Source organism: Octopus bimaculoides, chromosome 6, assembly GCF_046866305.1.
Source record: "Octopus bimaculoides isolate indiv1 chromosome 6, ASM4686630v1, whole genome shotgun sequence".
NCBI classification, from domain to species: Eukaryota; Metazoa; Mollusca; class Cephalopoda; order Octopoda; family Octopodidae; genus Octopus; species Octopus bimaculoides.
Window position 1 is genome coordinate 98,960,548 of NC_142933.1, and position 22,500 is coordinate 98,983,047.

The 22,500-nt window shown below is 36.0% G+C and overlaps 1 protein-coding gene across 1 annotated transcript in view; it reads right to left on the minus strand.

Moving 5' to 3' along the window:
- Positions 1 to 22,500, minus strand: part of LOC106869631 (uncharacterized) — a 313,681-nt gene that overhangs the window by 220,394 nt on the left and 70,787 nt on the right. Inside the window, exon 2 of the mRNA XM_089354353.1 lies at positions 10,672 to 10,795. The gene's annotated coding sequence lies outside the window, so the exon portion shown is untranslated. The remainder of the gene's footprint in view (positions 1 to 10,671; positions 10,796 to 22,500) is intronic.

Genomic DNA, 22,500 nt, shown 5'->3' on the forward strand with positions numbered 1-22,500 from the left:
TATGACCCTATTGTGCACCTACGTATGTATGTATGTATGTATGTATGTATGTATGTATGTATGTATGTATGTATGTATGTACATATGTATGAATGAATGAATGAATGAATGAATGAATGAATGTTCCCGTTCTCATGAATGGAGGTCTGGAGTTTCAGACAATGCACGCGTTGTGTCTTCGTGCTCTCGTCAGAATGAAAAAGAGGTCAGTGGGGCTTTCATACTCTTCCGACCCGATTCTCTCTCAGGGTTGTCTCCCTTAGCCTTCAACTCTTAGAAAGGCATTCACGGGCAATGAGGGTTTATGCGCGGAGTTGTTCCTCTATGAATCTGCCTACCTTCCAAGCCTGACAAGGCTCCGTTATTACACAGTGATTGGCCTAATGTTGGGGGTCAGCAGGTTTTTTTTTTTTGGTCCTGTTGGGTTTCTTGCAACCTTGCTCACCAAGCTTGCTGGATTCTACTACTACCACCACCATCACCACCACCACCACCACCACCACCACCACCACCACCACCACTACTACTACTACTACTACTACTACTACTACTACTACTACTACTACTACTACTACACATACATACACACACACACATATATAAAGTATATAAAGTATGTACATAGATATACGCACATATACATACATGCACACATACATGCACAGTACATGCATGCATACATACATACATACATACATACATACATACATATATATATATATATATATATATATATATATATATATATATATATATATATATATATATATAACCTTACTCATGCATTAAGGTGATAATTTGACATGGTCACTAAGAAAAGTCACCGATATGGCGAACAAGGGGATTCCGAAGTCAATAATGGACCATAAGATGGACAATACACAACGTTCAGGAAATAGTATTGTGTGTACACATGTAAGCAAACTTTCTCTGTGTAAGGGCCTTAAAATCTCAAACACAAGGACAGTGTAATAAAGAACTTTTGACTGAGATATTGTTTCAGAGTAGATGTTTCACGATGTCTTCATTTCGCTGGTGTTGCATTCAAGCAGAAGAATCGAAGATCGATGATCATCGAATTAGTCAGAGAAGCAAAGAACATATCATCCTGAAGAATGTTAAGGCTCAGGTAGAAATAACGGTTTCAGGTAACTGAAGCATTAAATAAGGATCGGTGCCGCTAATTCTGCTTTGGTGGTGGTGTGTGTATATTGTCGTCAGTGAGATGGAATGGTAAAGATTGCAAAGGGATTGAGAAAGAGGTATTGTTTGTTGTATATATATGAATAACCTGACGGTTTAATGTAGTCTCCATGTTAGTTTAAGAGGGAGCGATAATAGGATCACGATTCAACAGTTAGTAAATGGAATGTCATATATGTATACGTACATACATACATATATGCATATATACTTACATACATACATACATACATACATTCATGCATACATTCATACATAGACATATACATAGATGAATACATACATACATGCATACATACATATATACATTCTTACATACATTCATACATAGACAGCTACATACATAGATGAATATATACATACATGTATACATACATATATGCATGCATACATACATACATACATACATACATAGATGAATATATGCATACATGCATACATACATATATACATTCATACATACATTCATATATACATAGATGAATATATGCATACATGCATATATACATATATACATTCATACATACATTCATACATACATACATACACACACATGCATACATACAAACATACATACATACATACATACATACATACACACACATGCATACATACATACATACATACATACATACATACATACAAGCTTGCATGCTGCAACGAATATTTGTTTGAGATTCTGCAATGTTCACTCATAGGTAAATACTTGAAGAAGATTATAGAATTCAATGCCAGAGTAACAACGTGTGACGATAAACAGATCAGCTGCATTGGATCCATAGACAATTATTTCAATAATTACGACGTATTCTACCTATGGCAGCTTCTCTACAGTTCGAAGTGAACATAATAATGCTTTTCAAATAAGTATGGACAAAGAGTGAGTGTTGAAAGGTGACAGTGACATAACCATTCAATGTTTCGTTGTGGAATCTGTAAACGTTTACACAATATCTGTAAAAGTGTGCAAACTATGTCACGTGGAAAAATATCATATACGAGGACGATAGAGAGGAAGAGAGAGAGAGAGAGAGAGAGAGAGAGAGGATCTAGCATCATGTGAAAAGTGAATAACAATTACCATCTAAAGAACTACCTTTAACAACGAGACAAAAATCCTTGGCACACACACATGCACACGCACGCACGCATGCACACACACACGCGCGCACACATATATACCAGAGCTATTGGGTGTTCAATTCCTTGTTTAATAACACGTTTAAGCTACAATAATCAATATATATATATATACATATCTGCATACACACACACATATATATACATATGTATGCATAGACATACATAAATATGTATGTGTGTGTGTGGGGGGGGGGCGTGTGCGTATTTATAAACGTGTGAGGTGTTACTTAGTGTTTTATGATGTCCGACTTCGAAATAATGTCCAATATTTGAAATCAATAAAAGGAAAGACAATGTGATGTATCTGTCATTTTTCAGATTCATATTGTCGTAACTCATCTTAAATTAAAATTTTCCTCTTGCGTCCTCAACATTTTTTTCTCTTTCATGCGGATTTTTAAAGACTTCGTTAGCGAGCAGTTTCAAAACTGTAGCAGTGTTTCTTAGAAGCTTGACTCCCAAATTTTTGAGCCTCACAAATGCCGCTGTGGGTCCACTGTGCATTCTTGCTGACGTTGCTTACTGCGTTTCATGTTGCTTACTGTGTTTCATGTTGCTTACTTCGATGAATTGTTGTTGTTGTTGGCACTCCGTCGCTTACGACGTCGAGGGTTCCAATTGATCCGATCAACGGAACAGCCTGCTCGTGAAATTAACGTGCAAGTGGCTGAGCACTCCACAGACACGTGTACCCTTAACGTAGTTCTCGGGGGATATTCAGCGTGACGCAGTGTTACAAGGCTGACCCTTTGAATTACAGGTACAACAGAAACAGGAAGTAAGAGTGGGAGAAAGTTGTGGTGGAAGAGTACAACAGGGTTCGCCACCATCCCTTGCCGGAGCCTCGTGGAGCCTTAGGTGTTTTCGCTCAATGAACACTCACAACGCCCGGTCTGGGAATCGAAACCGCGATCCTATGACCGCGAGTCCGCTGCCCTAACCACTGGGCCATTGCGCCTCCACTTCAATGAGTATTATTTCCTAAACTGTGTGTTCTCATTCACAGGATTTTGAAAACTTCGTCAGAGAACAGTTTCAAAGTCGTTAACATTGGAGTCTCGAAATTTCCAGAGTTCATCAATCTCCGGCTCCTTATACAGAATGTACTTTTGAGTTTCACGTTTCCGTTTTTATTGCACAATTTTCCGTTTTCGTTTTTGCTTTCTTGTTTTTTCTTTTTTTTTTTGTTCCTGTGTGTATGTCGCTTGAAATTGTTACTCTAGCGGATGATTGTATTTGACTTTAAAATATTTTACTGCCCGGATTTTATATTTATGTTGGATCCAAATGTTTGCTTGGTTTTATGTATAGGTCTTTCCTTTATGTTTTTGTTTCATTTCATGCGTTATTTCCTTGTTGAAAGAAAGATTAGAGACGTTGAGGCGGGAAGACATTACTGAAGGAAACAAGTCAAGCGATAACAGTCACACTGTAAAAAAACAGACACAAACGCAAAAGTACACACAGACACACACACACATACACACAAACACACACACACACATCTTGACACAGGCGCACCCAACACACAACACTCATAATATGATTTATTTAACAACTTACGTCATTTCGTGATAAAGGTGATGGAGCCCGTTGGTTGATAGAAACGGATTAATGTGTTTATTATATGTGTGTGTATGTGTGTGTGTGTGAGAGAGAGAGAGAGACAGAGAGAGACAGAGAGAGAAGGAAAAAGAAAGAGAAATTATATTGCGTTAAGTGACTGTATGTAAGTGTGCGCGCGTATGTGTGTGTGTGTGTGTGTGTGTGTTTGTGTGTGTTTGTGCTTGTGTTTTTGTAGGGAATTTGTGAATAGCAGGCATTGAGGTGATGAATAGGGAGGTTAAATTTGTATTTTGTGTCATTTGAATGAATACTTTCCCAAGGGTTCTCGAACAACAACAGCAACAACTACTACTACAACTACTACTACTACTACCACTACTACTACTACTACTACTACTACTACTACTACTACTACTACTACTACTACTACTACTACCACTACCACTACTACTACTGCTGCTGCTGCTGCTGGCGTTTGCACATAAGTACATAGACACATATTAGTATGCATGCGTACTTTAAGATGGCGAGCCGGTAGAATCGTTAGCAGGCCGTGAGCGATATTTCGTCCGTCTTTGCGTTCAGAGTCCAAATTCCGCCGAGATCGACTTTGCCTTTCACCCTTCTGGAGATCGATAAAATAGGCACCAGTTGAGCACTGAGGTCGATGTTGTCAACTTATCCCCTCTCCCAAAATTGCGAGGCCATGTGCTAAAATTTGATATCAATATGTATACGAACTCATATATGAATCCGTGACTGCATACATACATACATACATACATACATACATACATACATACATACATACATACATACATACATACCATCCATAAAACAAACATACAAATCTGCGCATACACTAACACCAAATACTGCACACACACATACATATGCACAAATACCTAGATGATGTTGATAAAAGTTCCAATGAAGGAGCCTTGAATCTATGTTAGAGTCCAGCTCTTTCTCTATGGACAAGAAATACAGAAATGAAACTGATTGATAACATACATACATACATACATGTTTTTTTTGCAACGTCATGTACCCAGATATGTATCTATATGTACATGTAGATGAAGGTAGGTACATACATGTACATATATATGCATATACTCATATATTGTTGATATATATATATGTTCAGTGCCTCTGTGTGGAACTATCAGTGCCCTCTATTATAGCCCTTGGTCGACCAAATACTTCGTAAGTGAATTTAGTAGATGTAAACTGAGGTAGTCCGTCGCATATAAATATTTACGTGTGTGTGTGTGTGTGTGTGTGTGTGTGTGTGTGTGTGTGTGTGTGTGTGTGTGTGTGTGTGTGTGTAGATATATATATGGTCACATGCTTCCGGTCAATAATCCTTTTCTTCCTTGGCTATCGCCGAGCAAACACGCGAACCACTTCGTCCCTTTCAAGTTCGTGCCTCACAGCGTTCATACACATAATTTTTCTCGTCTGGCCGTAAAGCCTTCTCTGTTTGCTTTCCTGTCTTGTTTTTTATCCGCCACTACATTCCTCCATGGCAAGATTTAATTTGCGCATACAAATTTAATCTGCGGTCCATGGGATGAGCCGTTTTAACGATGCGTCCTGTCCAAGCTCTTCGAAACGCCGGTGTTAAAACGTGGGTGGCTGATGAAGTAGAATGTTCTCTATGTGGCTTGTGTGTTTTCTCGTCTACGTTTTGTTTGCAATGTCCTGTACCCAGATATGCACCTATACATACAGGTGGATGTCGGTATGCACATACCTGTACGTATATATGCATATACTCATTTACTATTTGTTTATATATATATATATATATATATATATATATATATATATATATATATATATATATATATATATATATAGAGAGAGAGAGAGAGAGAGAGAGAGAGAGAGCTTCTACAGAAATTTGCCACTTGGGGACAAGAAAAATTATCAGGAAGGTCCTATGGCCATTGAAAGATTGCTGGAAGCTTGTGGATACCTAAGTTCACAGGTAATAACCTGCTACCCACATAAATCCTACCAGGAATAAGACCGAACCTGAGTGAAAGCAACGACGACGACGACAGCAACAACAACAACAAAAACATTGATAATAATCATAATAATAATAATAATAATAATAATAATACTAATGATGATTGCGGAAATCTAACATCTCCTACGTAAGGTCACATCTCTGTTTTATAACAACCTCCAGCTTGAATTTACACCTCGTATTTTTGCGGTTGTTTATGAAAGGTAATTAATCTTTCCATGTGATTGAAAGCATTTTATTAAAAGAATTTTATCTTTGTATATTTTTATATAAAGTCAATACAAGAGGAAAGAAATTTCATTAAAGACTATGCTGGAACAAGTCAATAAAAAAGCTAGTGGAGACAACGACTAATTAACTACAGCAATTAGTAGTTTTTCAGACATTATTTACAAGTGTTCTAGAAGTTTTTTTATTGGTATCGCCGGGAGTGACCACCAACATTCAAGCTATTGGTAGACAAACAGACACATGGATATGCGTTTAAACACGTTGAAAAATAACAAAAAGGATTGAAAACATTTACGCATGAAAATGGAGACAGTTAAGAAAACATTGGTATTTTCATATTGTGTGTGTGTGTGTGTGTGTGTGTGTCTATTCTGAAGGCGTATGTATACACATTGACACATATAGAACAAACATAAAACTGTACCTGCACGCTTTTCTTCCCTTGTTCTATCTCTCACTCACTCACTCACTCACTCACTCAATCACTCACTCACTCTCTTTCTCTTTCACTGTCTCTTCGTCACTCACTCACTAACATATATATATACTTATAAACGTGTGTGCGTATGTGTGAATATATATATATATATATGTATATGTATTTATATATACATACATATGCATATACATATACTCGCACACACATTCACAGACACACGCACATACACACTCACACACACACACACATATATGTGTGCGTATATATATATATATATATATATATATATATACACGGGGAGTTTAGAACAAAGAGAATGCGTGCGCAGGCACTATTTTATGTCTATATATAAACACCTACATACATTCATTCATACATACATACACACATACATACATACATACATACATACATACGTACATACATGCATACATAATACATGCATACATATATACGTACATACATACATACATACATACATACATACATACATTGTGTAGCTGGCTGATTGTGTGAGTGTAAATATTCGCTCTGGGCAGAGCACGTATATATATGTCGGTATATGCGTTTGTCTATACATGTTTTTCCTGCCTCGCTTCTGCAACTTTTTGTGAGGTAACGTGACAAAATACTGAAAGGCGCTGAAAACATTATTACAGAGAAATCTGTTTCATGTTTGGCGGAGATGAATATCCGCAGGGTAAGAATGTGAACAAGACGAAAGCATTAGTATATAAAATAAAAAAAAAAAAAAAAAAACTAGGACATGTTCTACATAGATGTCATGGTAGGATATCTGGAACCGACATAATGAAAGAAAATATTCTGAACACCTTCTTCAAATAAAATAAGACCAACTACTAGAAATCACTTTGAACCATTCCAAGAACAACTAAATTTTTTTCCCTTTTTGTTTTATAAATTTAAACATAAAATCGTATATTTAATTCCTAAATTTCGTTTTTTGTAGAAAAGAGTTTTAAATTGTTTTGACACTGGATATTTTTTTTTTATCAAAAAGAACAACAATGATAAAGTATTTCTAGAAAGAAACAAAATTTCACGTGAGATATCGCCATCATCTTGTCACCGTTATGAGATTGCAAATTCTCTACTGGATTGTTTATGTGTGGGTAAACTGCTGTTTAACTTCATTTAATTTCCATCGAAATCTTAATGGAGCAGATATATGTCAAAAGGTGATAATGCATTATACTTTGATCTGCATTATACTTTGATCGAAATACAATATTGAAAACAATTATAATATTCATAGTAAACCATTTAACTCGACTCTCTATGTTCTATAAAGATTTTTAACCGACAAACTAGATGCTTTATCAATGAACCAACTTTGAAGGCGATTGGTTTACATCATTTAGTCGCCATCTTGCCAGCAATGTGCATCGGTCTATGATACATGACTAGACATTGTAAACAATGGTATCACAGAATGTTTCATTGGTTTACAAAATGTAGTAGTAGTAGTAGTAGTAGTAGTAGTAGTAGTAGTAGTAGTAGTAGTAGTAGTAGTAATAGTAGTAGTAGTAGTAGTAGTAGTAGTAGTAGTAGTAGTAGTATAGAGACATGCGCCGTAATAGCGTATTCGCTACATCGACCATTTGTTGGTGATTCCCTAAATTCCTGGCGGATGACGCCTCTGTACGAAACCCCTAGGGTCCGTTTGGATAGTGGGGTAGTCGTTGCCGGTGATGGCTTTACGAGGCTGGCGTGCAAATCATACTGTTTACGACATGCAGAAGAAACACTGGGTCTATTCGTTGATATGCCCGTCCTCAAACAGCACTAGAACAACGTAAAATAAAGTGTTTTGCTCAAGAATACAACACGCTGCTCGTCCGGAAACAGGAGTCACGATCTCACTATCACGAGTGCAATACACTGACAACTGAACCACGTGCGTGTGTGTATGTGTGCGTTGCGTGCATGAATGCGTGTTGTGTTTGTGTGTATGTGTGTGTGCGCGTGTACGTGTGTGCGTGCGTATATGTGTTTGTGTGTGCGTGTGCGTGCGTGTGTGTGTCTGTATGTATGTGTGCGTGTGTGTGAGTGTGTATGTGTGAGTGTGCGTACGGTGTGTGTATGTGTGCGTGCGTATGTGTGTACCTGTGTGTGTCTGTGCATGTGAGCATGTGCGTGCGTGTGTGTGTGTGTGTGTGTGTGTGTGTGTGCGTGTGCGTGCGTCTGTGAATGTGTGCATGCAAGTGTGTGTGTGTGTGTGGAGGCTGCCAAGAGGGTATCCAGATGGCTCTGGCTGAAAGAAGTTATGATTGCGGTAAGTAGAATGTCTCTTGTAATTAAATGCATTGATTAATTAGAATTTAAGCATTATTAATTTCAATGTATTTGCAAATTAATAATGCTTCAATTGTTATTGCTGATAGTTACGGTTTACTCTGGACTTCATTATCCAACGCTTACCTATTTAATAAAAACGATAAAATGATTATTTTTGCAGAGAATTTGACTGTTATTTCTAGTAGATCGAGCAACCACTAGCCCCTCCCACATTGCCTCGTTGCAATATATTATATTTCCTTGTGATGTGTTACGTACAGCGAAGCCATGCTCACTCCGTTTCTATAACACGTAGACTATGAGGGGTGCTGAAAAGTTCCTGATTTTGGGGGGAAAAAAGTAAAGGAGGATCAGTTAATTATGATTTTATTCACCATATAAGGCGGTAAGGTGACAAAAACGTTAGCACGCCGGGCAAGATGCTTAGTGGTATTTCGTCTGTCTTTACGTTCTGAGTTCAAATTCCGCCGAGGTCGACTTTGCCTTTAATCCGTTTGGGGTCGATAAATTAAGTACCAGTTGCATACTGGGGTCGATATAATCGACTTAATCCGTTTGTTTGTCCTTGTTTGTCCCCTCTGTTTGTAGCCCCTTGTGGGCAGTGAAGAAATAAGAAACGTTATCACGCCGGGCGAAATGCTTAGCGGTATTTCGTCTGCCACTGCGTTCTGAGTTCAAATTCCGCCGCGGTCGACTTTGCCTTTCATCCTTTCGGGGTCGATAAATTAAGTACCAGTTACATACTGGGGTCGATATAATCGACTTAATCCGTTTGTCTGTCCTTGTTTGTCCCCTCTGTGTGTAGCCCCTTGTGTGCAGTAAAGAAACAGGTATTTCGTATAACTTTACGTTCTGAGTTCAAATTTCGCCGAGGTTGACTTTGCCGTTCATTCTTTCGGAGTCGATAAATTAAGTACTAGTTGCGTACTGCGGTAGATTTATTGACTGGTCCCTTCCCCCAAAATTTCGGGCCTTTGCCTAGAGTAGAAACGAATATAGCTAGTGTCCAGTGGTGGTCTGCCCTTGGGCAGATCTTGTGCACGTGACAAATTCAAACGGTTTAGAATGACCTTAATTTTATGATGCATGGGTGTGTGGTTAAGAAGCCCGGTTTGCAACTACGTGGTTTCGGGTTCAGTCCCATTGCATGGCACATCAGGCAAGTGTCTTCTATGTGTGTGTGTGTGTGTGTGTGTATGCGCGCGCGCACGTGTGTATGTTAGCATGTGTGTCTTTAAGTTTATGCCCTACCAATTGCTTAACTCAAGTGCGTAACTGGTACTTATTTAATCGACCTCGAAAAGATGAAAGGCAAAGTCGACCTCGGCGGAATTTGAACTTAAAACGTAAAGACAGACGAAATACCGCTAAGCGTTTCACCCGGCGTGCTAACGTTTCTGCCAGCTCGCTGCCTAAGGACACTAGTTATATTAACAGAGAAATACAGAAACCTGTAAAGGTAATATGCAAAATATACCAATCATGTAAAGGAAACAAAACGGTAAGTTAATAAAATCTGTGAAGGTTGGCGTTGAAAAGACAAGTTAAAATAAAATTAGATTAAAACAAAACAAAAAAAAAACATGATTAATTTCATCCTACCAAAATATATGATATCTTTTGTCTAAAGCCTTGAAATATGAAAATTTTTCATGAATGGCGGTGTGGTCAAGAAACGAAACCATGAATGATGGTCAAGAAACGAAATATATATCTTATATGTTCTTACCCAAACACGCTGGTGACGTAAGAAAGATGTGAAATGGTCCTGATTGGGAATTGAAACCGGGTCATAGATTCGGTTCACTGAGAATGTAATGATGCACTGCAGCTCTATCCAATGGTTAGCATTCCTGAAAGAAAGCGAAAAAGAAAAACAGCGACCAATGAATGCGTGTTGGACAATTCACTGTGAATGTATTGAAGCATCGTATTGTAGACGCCATTGTTAACATACCAAAGCTAATGACAGCGTATTTAACCATTAAAAACTTAAGATATGTAACACATACAACCTCATTCTTTCTGTTTCTTTTACATTGTGTCACCCCTTTCTTTTTGCAAAAATACAAAACTAAATAAAAAGTATGGGGGAAATAATCACATTCAGTTTTATATATATATATATATATATATATATATATATATATATATTAGTTTCAGCTCAAAGCTGTGGCCATGCTGGGGCACCGCCGTTTTGCTACTATGAGAAGACACTTGCCCAAGGTGCCGCGCAGTGGGAATGAACCCAGGACCATGTGGTTAGGAAGCAAGCTTCTTACCACATAGCCACACCTGTATATGTATGTATATATATATATATATATATATATATATATATATATATATATATATATATATATATATATATATATATATATATATATATATATATATATATATATATATATATATATATATATATATATATATATATATGCATACATATGTGTGTGTGTGTATGTGTGTTTGTACCGATATATATGTATATATATATATATATATATATATATATATATATATCTTTATTACAAAATAGAGTAGAAGCAGGCATAACCTTGTGAGTGTGTTTAAATGAGTTTATTGACTCAACCATGATGCATCTGTTTTTACGTCAACTCAGATATTGAGTTCTCATCAGTTACCAAAGGAAGAACAGCTAAAGAATAACATATGAAAGATATCCTTTAAAAGGACGAAATATGCTGACTGGATAAATTGTTCCACAACTGGCATAGTTTAAATCCTTTGGCAGAGATTCGTCGCATGTTTATTTGTGCACGTTACACCATTTTATGTGTCTGGAATAAGTAGCTATCTGTAATGTGGGTAGCAGCTTTGAGAATTTTGCCCACATTAGACAAACAGCCAGCCTGTTGAATTGATAAATGTATTTCATTCGTTTAATTCCATAAAACTAATTCTAAGAATTATCTGTAGTTTTGGGCTATTCTGGACATTGCAGATAGTTCATATACATATATATGGTATATACATATCTATATATATTATATATGATATATGTGTGCGTGTGTTTTGTGTGTGTGTAATCTTTAAAATGTTGTGCACAGCCTTAGCTATAACCAACCACTAGTAAACTAGTATAGACGAATCTTCCAGAAGCTTCTAAATGTTTTGAAAATCAAGTTGCAACGGCAGAAAAGACAAATAAAAATATCATGAGAAAACAACGCAACATAAAATAGAAAAATGAACCACGCACAAGAACTTTGGTAAATCCTGCAGCTACGTATGTGAAGTCTACGTACTGTCTTGTGTTTAGCTGATATCAGAGGATGGTTTTATCGATTCCAGTTGACCACTTTCGTATTAAAGAAATTGAAAAAGTTCAAATCAAGCTCAAAATTCCATACGACACTTTTTCTCTGTCTGACTTTCTGTTCGTCTGTCGGTTGTTTGTTCTTACCATCGACCAACATACTGCGGGTATATATCTGTTTGTCTGTCTGTCTGTCTGTGAATCTGTCCATCTTCTATCTGCTCACAGCCTATCGTCTGTCTGTTCACTTATTTGTCACTTTTAAACTTTCCTTTCTTTCTTTCTTTCTTTCTTTCTTTCTTTTTTCTCTCTGTCCACATGTGTGCACACACATATGCTCATGTATGTATGTATGTATGTATGTATGTATGTATGTATGTATGTATGTATGTATGTATGTATGTATGTATGCATACATGCATGCATGCATGTATCTATCTATCTATCTATCTATCTATATACATATATATATATATATATATATGTATATATATATATATATATATATATATATATATATATATATATATATACATGCATGCATCATGTATAAGTGTGTGTGTATGTTTGTATGTACGTACATATATACATGTATATATATATATATATATATATATATATATATGCATCAATGTGTGTATGTATATAAATACATATATTTATGTATGTGTATATTAATGAATCTATACATGTGTATGAGTATGACTATATGCGTACTTACACACACACACACACACACACACACACACACACATACAATCCCCTTAATTTCTCTATCTTTCTTTCTCTCCCTCCCTGTAGACAGAGCTATTAATATATTTTCTTAAAGGCAGCAATCTGTTCAACACAAAGAACGAAAGGCTTCTTAAAAACGCCATGCTTTTTTAGTAAAACGAAAGGAAAAAGATAGAAAATAATTGACAAGACATTCTCGGGTTGAAAAGAAAAGATAAATCTTTTACTAACAAGTAAACTATCTCTATATCTACAACTTGAAACAATAGCCACTATTTATGTCTAGCCATTCCATCGAGTCGAGTGTCGACATATAATTTTCGCTCCGTTTTTTTCTCGTGTCACAACTACCTGGCGCCAACAAGGAAATACACAAGCATTACGGGCTTTTTTTAATTTTAATTTTTATTTATTTCGTTTGTTGTCTTGTCTTGTTTGCTTGTTTGTTTTGTTAGTTTGTTCATTGGTTTCTTTGTTTGTTGCTTTTTTCGTTTCAAATTCATTTATATATTGTGCATTTCCTTGTAACCAATTCTGTAATCTGTACAAACATTGTTTCGACGTTGCGTTACGTTTCTTCTCTCGGAAAACATACGGTTTCAAATATGACGTCAGTAAAGTAACAACAACAACAACAACAAAAGAAAGCAACAAGTTTCCTGAATGAATATATACATACACACACACACACACACACACACACACACACACACACACGTACATACATACATACATACATACATACATACATACATACATACATACATACATACATACATACATACATACGTACGTAGAAGCTCTATCGGCTTAATGCTATTACTGCCTAAATTGTTTGATTGTTAGGCCGCTTGTCTATCGATGTTAACATCTCAATAATACCACACAAGTCCTGCCTCACATTATGGGAAACTCGTTACCGAACAATTACTGAATTCTTTGTCCCAAACGTGGTGGCTAGCCAGTAACGAATCTTAAGTCTGTAATCTCTGAACAAACAATAATAACACTGCTTTACGAAAGAATTTTGATCTTTTCTTTTCATTATTTTTATTATTATTATTATTCCTTTTTTGTTTTGTTTTTTCCCCACCATCGTCGTTTTTTTTTCCCCTTTATCTTTGGACGAAACTGGTATAAAGTAGGGAAAAGGGTTACAAGTAAAAAAAAAAAAAAAAAAGGAAAAGAAAGAAAAAGTGGGAGAGCAAAGTTGGGAAGCAGCCCCTACCGAAAGAAACCCGCCAAAAAAAAAGTGGTGGGAAAGAAAAAAATGAGTAAAAATATCTGTTTAGATCAAATTAAGTGGTGTTTCTTTTTAGAATTATCGAAACCATTAACATTTTGTTAGAGCTATGTAACAACAACAACAGTAGAATACTAGTACTACTACTACTACTACTACTACTACTACTACTACTACTACTACTACTACTACTACTATAACTACTACTATTATTATTATTAATATTATTATTATTATTATTATTATTATTATTAGTAGTAGTAGTAGTAGTCCTTTGTATTATAAGCATAAGGCTTGAAATATATTGGGAGGGAACGATGAACCGTAAGGTTTTCCTCTCGGCACTTACTACAGGGAACAACTCCGGAATTGTTCGATGGTTTTGCGAGGTGATGGGAAGCTGTGTATCATTAGAGACTTTACAAGATAACAAATCGTGAGAATATTGTCAGGGCTGGCAACTTATTGGCGCATTTTGCTAGGAAGGTGCCCAAGAGCCAATGGTCATCTTTCTCTATATCTTCTATCTTTTTACTTGCTTCACTCATAAGACTGCAGCCAGACTGGGGCACTGCGTTGAAGAATTTTACTCGAACGAATCGATCTCAGTACTTTTTATTTTGCTGGTAATCTCACATACACTACATTTGCTGAACCGCTACGTTACAGGGACGCAAACATGCCAACACCATTTGTCAAGCGGTGGTAAGGGACAAACACAGACACAAAGATACACCACTTACACACACACGCCCACGCACACACACACAAACAAATATGCGTGTGTGTATATATATATATATATATATATATATATATATATGTATATATATATATATATACACACACACATATATATATATATATATATATATATATATATATATATATATATATATATATATACATACACGACGCCTTCATTCAGTTTCCGTTTTACAAGACTTTGGTCGGCCTAAGGTTATAGTAGAAGACACTGAACCCAGAACCCTATGATTGGGAAACAAGTTTCTTACCACACAACCACGCTTATGTCTCGTAGTTATCACCGTTGACTCTTACAGTGACCCTCGTGTTCTATCGTGCCAAATAGTGTGGGATTATTGTGGGCTGATGTGCAACGCACTAAGTTTTAACTTTTCTTTGCTCTGTCCATAATTTTAAAAAACAAAAACATATTTAGATATCTCTCAGAATCTGCTCTGCTCGCCCTCTTGCAACGTCGAAATCTCACTCAACGGTTGTGGGCACAAGGAAAAGACAGCCCTTTCAATCTCCGTCTTTTAGTCTCCGTCTACCAAATCCACCCACAAGGCTTTGGTCGGCCCGAGGATATAGTAGAACACATTTGACCCTCGTGTCCCGCAGGATTGAACCCCGAACCATATGTTTGGGAAGCAAGCTTCTTACCACACAGCTAAGCCTTGTTCAAATTATTTTTCTCTTTTAATCATTTTAAACTTTTCAGATTCCAGAGACTCAAAAAGTGATTTGAAATCACGCTTAAAGCAATGATGATGATGATGATGATGATGATGATGATGATGATGATAATGATGATGATGACGACGACTTTTTATTGCAATGAATAGGAGTTACCACTCAATCAACTCGATGAAATCCAATATAAGTTTACAAAAGCACATTAAAATTCTCTCTCTCTTTCACATACACACACATACACACACCCACACACACACATACACGCACATGTATACACGCATAAACACATGCACACATAGACACACACACACGTGTGTTGTATATATATATATATGTGTGTGTGTGTGTGTGTGTGTGTGTGTGTACTCAGATGTATATATATGTATATACATATTGTATATGTATATATATATTATATATGTACACGAGCATATGTATATGTATATGTATATATATATATATATATATATATATATATATATATATATATATATATATATATATACATTCGTGGTGCATTTGCATTAAGTTTGATACATAGATTGCTGTTTCAGTCTAATACTGCTTCTGCTGTACGTAACGAATTTTTATGCACACATGCAAACAAGGATATAAGTGTGCGTATGCGTAGTAAAAGCATATAATAACGAGTATTGAGATAAATCATAAAATCATGATATTGATGGTGGTGATGATATGAGCAACAAGGACGACGACGACGACGACGATGATGATGATGAGGGGTGATGATGATGAGGATTGTGGTGGTGGTGGTGGTGATTATGATAACGATGTCGAAAATGATAATACCAAAGGCTTTTTTTTTTCTATCTTGTTTTTTCAGCGTCTGGACATAGAGAAGACCAACGAAGTCGTTAAATACTTATTAAGCAATTGAACCAATGTGATTTCGTAAGTTTACCCAACAATGCGCAATCTCCAGCGATCACATGGACAATTCTTCGTTTGTTAACAGCTAACATATTTTAATCCGAGATACGATTTTAGACTCTGAAACATTTAAGTGTGTGATATCTTGGATAGACATCAATAACCAATCAGAGCTGCTATTTTTAAATATATTCTTATAGTTTCCATTATTCTTTTGGTCAATTTTTCTACATTTTTTTTCTTGTTTTGTTTCATTGAGAGAGTTTGATTCTTTCAAAATGCAACAATTCTCACTGCTGCAAATCACCAAACTATATGATTTGCAAGAATTCCTAATTAAAAGGGTCTATTGATTCAGTAATCATTATGGCGGACTAATAAACGGAAGTGCAAATTATGCCTTTAAATGGATATCGTTGTTACAGCGGTTTACAGTTGTTGTTGTTTTTGCTAATGTTGTTCTTGTTGTTAATGTAGTCCTATTGCTATAATAGTTGATACTATTACTGTTATAAATAAGTTGGTGAGCTGGTAGAATCGTGAGAGCGTCGGACATAGCTTTAAGTGCTGAGTTCAAATTTCGCCGAGATCGACTTTGCATTTCATCCTTTCGGAGTCGATATAATAAATATCAGTCAGACACTGGGGTCGATGTAATCCACTATCCCCCCACCTCCCAAATTCCAGACCTGGTGCCAATAGTAGAAAGGACTATTATTAATATAACTAAGGTGGCGAGTTGGCAGAATCGTTAGTGAGTCGAACAAAAAGTTTAACGATATTTCTTCTGGTTCTTTAGATTCTGGATTCATATACCACTGAGATTGAATTTGCATTTTATTCCCTGGGGTCGATAAAATAAAGTTCCAGTTGAACACTCTTATCGAATTAATTGACTTACCCTCTTACTTAAAATTACTAGCTTCACCAAAATTATAAGTATTTCTTGTTTCCACTGCGACTGCTTTGGTTGTTGTTGTTGTTGTTGTTGTTACACAAGAAATTCGCAGGGATTCCAAACGTTCTCATCTGTTCTTGGAAATCTTAACATCTAAGTGACGGCTATAGCTATCAAACAGAACATAACTCGTATTGTCCCCAAGAGGATTTCTCGCAAAGCTTAGTCACAGTTAACACATTGTAACGGATTGTGTATTTATCCGAATTTCCCAGTCAGTTTGATATTTTGCTTTCAGCGAAAAAATTGAAATGAAGGGGAAAAGGACAGACACACAAGCAGAAAAAAATGGTGAAGATAACAAAAAGTAAAATGAATAACAAAAAAAAAAGAAAAAACTAAAGAGAAAACATAGTGAAGTAATATAGCGGTAAGCAATTATATGTGGGAGATAAATTGTTTTAATAGGATACAGTAAAGATTTAAGTTTTGAGTAAGAGATCACTAAGTTGTTATGTAAACTTTGCCAAACACCAAGACAAACATGTTAGAATTGGAACCATAAGTGTGGTCTTAAAGTCAACACATTAGACTTTTGTAACCAAAACAATGTTGCAGCAAGAACAACTCTGGTGGCATTAGAGGATCCAATTATATTTTAATTTGAATTACAAACATTTTAGCAAATATCTTCACGCCTCTTTTGGAAATATGTCTTTTTTAAAGCAACACGCATTAATCAAAATGTTCTTTCGTTTAACAATGATCGCTTAAGTTTACGTTTATGGACAACCGCTTAGATTCGAACTAGAGATTATGCATATTTCCATTCAATTGTAATGATCATCATCATCATCATCATCATCATCATCATCATCATCATCATCATCATCATCATCATCATCATCATCACCACCACCACCACCACCACCACCACCACCACCACCACCATCATCATCATCATCATCATCATCACCACCACCACCACCACCACCACCACCACCACCACCACCATCATCATCATCACCACCACCACCACCACCACCACCACCACCACCACCACCATCATCATCATCATCATCATCATCATCATCATCATCATCATCATCATCATCATCATCATCATCATCATCATCATTATTATTATTATTATTATTATTATTACTATTATTATTATTAGGTGGCGAGCCAGCAGAGACTTTAGCACGCCAAGCAAAGTGCTTAGTGAAATTTCGTCCGTCTTCACGTTCTGAGTTCAAATTCCGCCGAGGTCGACTTTACCTTTCCTCCTTTCGGGGTCGATAAATTAATTACTAGTTGCGCACTGTAGTCGATCTAATCGACTGGCCCTCTCCCCACCAAAATTTCAGGCCTTGTGCCTATAGTAGAAAGTATTATTATTATTATTATTATTATTATTATTATTATTATTATTATTATTATTATGTGCGTGCTAACAGAAACTTTAACATGCCAGGCAAAATGCCATGTGACATTTTGTTCGTCTTTGCATCCTGAGTTCAAATTCCGCCGGGATCAACTTTGCCATTCATTGCATTTGGGTCGATAAAATAAGTACCGGTAAAGCACAGGGCCGATGTAATCAACTAGATCCCCTCCTCCAAAATTCCAGACCTAAGTCCCTAAGCTGAGTTTTTGTACAAGCACATATTCCACGTGTTGAATCCATTCTCTGTAATCTATTGTAATTCTATGAGCTTGTAGTGGGAATATATAGTCAGTTCAATGTGTTGATGTGGCTGCGTGTATGTTATTACAATAGTTCATAAAGAGATGAAGAATTAATTCAAAACCTATATATTTACTACATAAAAATATATTTTATTTATTGGTCAATGATGATACATAGAATCAAAATGTAGAATCGAGTTGAATGAAGTAATCTTAGCAAGAAAGTTCAAAGATAGAAAATGTAGAAATAGCAGCTAAGTGGTGGTTTTCAGTCATGTGGCGTAGAGAAATAGACGGACATAACAATGAAGTGAATGGCTCTAAGTCTAATCGACTAAGAAGCAAAGAGCAGGGTTAGCAAGCTGTTTTTATTAATGGAGCGCTAGACATTCTAGAAACTTCCAAGAGAAACGCTTTCTTGAATAATTAAGAATCACATCTCATAACACAGATGTTTCGAGAAACTTAGAAAAGGGAGGTTATTCTACAATCTTTCTTGCAAGGGAGAATCATTCAACTATTTAGCTACGTAGACGACTACAAGTTAATGAAAAAGCCCCTATGTGGTGTCCTGAATTGCTAAAAATTGAACGCCATATTTCATTCATATAATACCTTAAAATCTTAAAATGGAAGAACACATTGGATAAAGTAATCCTGGATATAAAGTAGTTGAAAATAAAGGTCAGGATTGTTAGAATTGCAACACCTTCATATGTATGATCTATCAATACTGGCTGGGATTACTGGACTAAACCAAAAAGAACTGGTATAACAGCTCTTTATAACCGTTGCCTTTTTAGATACAGGTTTCAAATAAGACTATAAAACTGCCCATAACATGAACACACAGTTCTAAATACGTTAAAAAGAATCCTACTTCTTTTGGTATAAGTGATCTTTTAGACCAGTTTAGTGCAGGAACGAGAGATAGAGTTGGCCATCTGCCAAGTTGTTCAACTATTTTGTTGTGAGTAATCTAATTTGTAAATTACAAAACAAAGATTTACATTTTTTCTCTTTAATAAATTCAACATTGTTGCATGTGATAATGATTAATCTATAATTATTATTGTTTAAGGCTGTTTCTGCTGTTCCCAGCAGTTTTGATGCCGCCAATAACTTCAAAATTGGAAATATCTTCAATCATCTAAACCATAATTATCTAGAAGTACTTTCTTAGCTTATACATCTTTCTGTCTCTCTCCCTCTCTCCCCCATCTATCTATCTATCTATCTATCTATCTATCTATCTATCTATCTATCTATCTATCTATCTATCTATCTATCTGTATATATATTTATGAATGGGCGGGGGATAAAGTAAATATGTTGAGATTTTCGATTATAAATAAACATTAAATTCGATCATTTACGAATACGAACTAGGATGAAAAAAATATGAACAGGGCCACCAGCAGGAATCGAACCACGCCTATGTTGTAATCCAAGCCACCGTGCCCAACCATTACACTCCTCATATTGGTTTCAAATTTTGGCACAAGATCAGCAAGTTCAGAGGAGGTGGTAAGTCGATTGCATCGACCCCAATATGTAACTGTTACTTATTTTATCGACCTCGAAAAGATGAAAGGCAAAGTCGACCTCGGTGGAATTTGAACTCAGAATGTAAAAACGGACAAAATGCCGCTAAGCATTTTGGCCGGTATGCTAACAATTTTGTCAGTTCGACGCCTAATAGTAGTGATTTCAAACTTTGGCATCAGGCCAGCAAACTCGAGGGATGGGGTATGTATGAAAGACAAAGTCGATCTCGGCGGAATTTGAACTCAGAACGTAAAGACAACGAACAAAGTGCCGCAAAGTATTTTGTCTGGCACGCTAGCGATTCTGCCAACTCTTTGCTTTCAGTGTAAAGTAACATATTCTTTTCTACTCTAGGCACAAGGCCCGAAATTTTTTGGGGAGGGGGCCAGTCGATTAGATCGACCCCAGTACACGACTGGTCCTTAATTTATCGATCCCGAAAAGATGAAAGGCAAAGTCGACCTCGACGGAATTTGAACTCAGAACGTAGCGACAGACGAAATACCGGTAAGAATTTCGCCCGGCGTGCTAACGATTCTGCGAGCTCACCGCCTTTGTAAAGCAACATACTAAAACGAGTACAGACCGTTGCGTGTATTTCTTCGGTCATATAAGAGCTATTTATGGTAAGTTAACGATCAAATATGATAGAATTGCTATTAGATTTATCAAGGCAGAAGTCCACTGAAGAGAAATTATTAGATAAGCTATGTTATTTGAACTACAAGCTACCATAGTATATTTAATTCTTGATTGCTTAATGTAATATAATTTTTTTAATGTGACATTTCTAACACAAAATTCTGTCACAATAGTATTTTCCTCTCACAGTCAGCATCAGAATGTTTCGTCAAAATAGAATAATCGCTTTGTACTTTAAACACGTGCAACTGAAAAAATTGATCATATCACTTTATAACATTTCGTCTACAACAGCAAGTAAAAAGAAAGATAGAAAGAAAGAAAGAAAGAAGAAAAAAAAAACTTGCATTCAGCTTGTTTTACTTATGATGTTTATCTGCAGAAATTGTTCCCGGAAGTTAGCGCCATGATGACTGACATATCGGAAATTGAAATTTAGAAATAGTTTTACAACTATTTTAGATGCATTTTACTTTAATAGAGAGGAAAACGTGTGTCAGATATGATCATAATTACCATTAATTTAATTTTTTTTTAATTCTCAAACAATGCGACAATTTCAGGAAATATTGCACTTTATTTACTCCTCTTTTTTTTTTTTCTTTTTCGATGCTTCCCAGAAAAGTGCATTGAAATTGCGAACGACCAAGTTTAAAAAAAAAATCTAAAATAAATTGTATTTGACAACGAGATGCATATAATTTTTTATGGATGTCGACGACCTAAAAATAGTGGTTTCCTAAATCACACACTATCTATATCGAGATGAGTTCGTTTATTTGGCAGCGAGTCCATGAAGCTAGAACTAAAATTACTCAAATAACGATGATGATGATGGCAGCTTCAAATTTTGGCACAATGCCAGTAAGTTCGGGGAAAGGGTTAAGTCAATTACATCGATCCCATGGTTTAAATGGTACTTATTTTATCGACCCCAAAACGATGAAAGGAAAAGTCGAACTCGGTGGCATTTGGATTCAGAACGTAAAGGCGGACGGAAAGCCGCTAAACATTTTAACCGGCATGCGAGCGATTCCGCGGGCTCGCCGCCTTAGTTAATAATAATAATAATAATAATAATAATAATAATAATAATAATAATAATAATAATAATAATAATAATAATAATCCTTTCTACTATCGGCACAAGGCCTGACATTTTAGGGGAGGGGACAAGTAGAATACA